Genomic DNA, 1498 nt, shown 5'->3' on the forward strand with positions numbered 1-1498 from the left:
TGGGTGTTCAGGTTAAAAACTACTCAGTTAGCATGCATAATCTCATATCTATTAATGGTGGCTAACTGGCTGTCATTGCTAAATTAAGCGTACAACATGCTAAACTAATTGGATTTTTCACCAATTATGCAGTATAGCTTCATTCTCATACTCACAATTCGATCTCAACTATAATTTTGAATGCGGCTTTTATGTTGTTCTGTAACGGTGTTAGCATTAGTAATTACTACACAGCTAAGTCTGAAATTAATGTTTCTTTTACGGTGAAAGGTAAGAATAAAATGGGTAAGTCATCCTTGGCGGGAATCTGAGGTGGTTGACGACAGTGGTGAAGGGTGTTCGTCAGACTATAGGCTGGGTGGTGGTATGGGCGTCGTTGGTCGAGGAAGGGGTGGTCAGCAGAGAGCATAGGGTTGGTATAGGAGGGGGGAATGGATAATAATTTGTATCTTAACAGTGTGGGGGCAGCGAGTCTGGCAAGGGAGGGGTGGTGTTTCCCGCCGACGAGTTGGGCATGGGAGGGGCGGTGGGGGAATGTGGTTTAGTGGTTCGGTGTTGGTGGTTGGGTCACCCGTCACTGGGTGGTGGTTGAAACTTGAAAGACGAGTAATAATTAGAATGAGAATTGAAAGAGATGGGTTGAAATGGTAGGGGCATATTGGTAAATTATGTTCATGATTGAGTAAATCATGTACATGAATGAGCACCACCCAAATTTAAATATATGATCTTAAAACGGCCATAAACTAATATATTTAACCTTATTAAAATCTTTTAGACATTTTACATTTTTATTTTCAAAATGTAAAATATGTATGTTAATAGTGGTTATATCTTTAAGAATAAAGTTAAAAATTTAAGCTGACTTGTCAAATCCAAATTGAATGGCTGCGCATTTATTTTAAGGGTTTTTTTAACATGTGTCCTTAGGGCACGCATTAATAACCCATATATGGTAATATTTACAACATATTCACATGAGATACTCAAGTATATTCTCATTTTTACCATATTTAATGAGAATATGTTATAAATATTACCATATATGGGTTATTAATGTGTGCCCTTAGGGCATACGTTAGAAAAACCCTTATTTTAATCAAATCATTTACACCTTTCTTTGAAAAGTCTAACTAGTTTTGTTACCCGTGCATTGCACGGGTCTGATTAATGTCTTTATAAATGGACTTTATGTCTTTATATAAAGTTATTATGTGTCAAGTCATTTTTCAACGACCCCCTAAACAAACAAACTTTTTAATCTAATGAAAAAAAATTGTACGTGTTCTTATTTAGACCGCTATTAATCTTAATTTCTCCCAGTGAATATATTTTACCCTTTACGCTAATTTAAGAAATTAATCCCTAATAAAAATCCAGTTCTTAAAACACATAGCGGGGTTATGAAGTTTGTCAGACCTTGCCTTTCCGTTCCAAAAATTCACATTGTCTAGAAACAATGTTGGTAACACAAATTTATAATGACTCAAATACAATT

The sequence above is a fragment of the Silene latifolia genome, chromosome 1, assembly GCF_048544455.1.
Source record: "Silene latifolia isolate original U9 population chromosome 1, ASM4854445v1, whole genome shotgun sequence".
NCBI lineage: Eukaryota > Viridiplantae > Streptophyta > Magnoliopsida > Caryophyllales > Caryophyllaceae > Silene > Silene latifolia.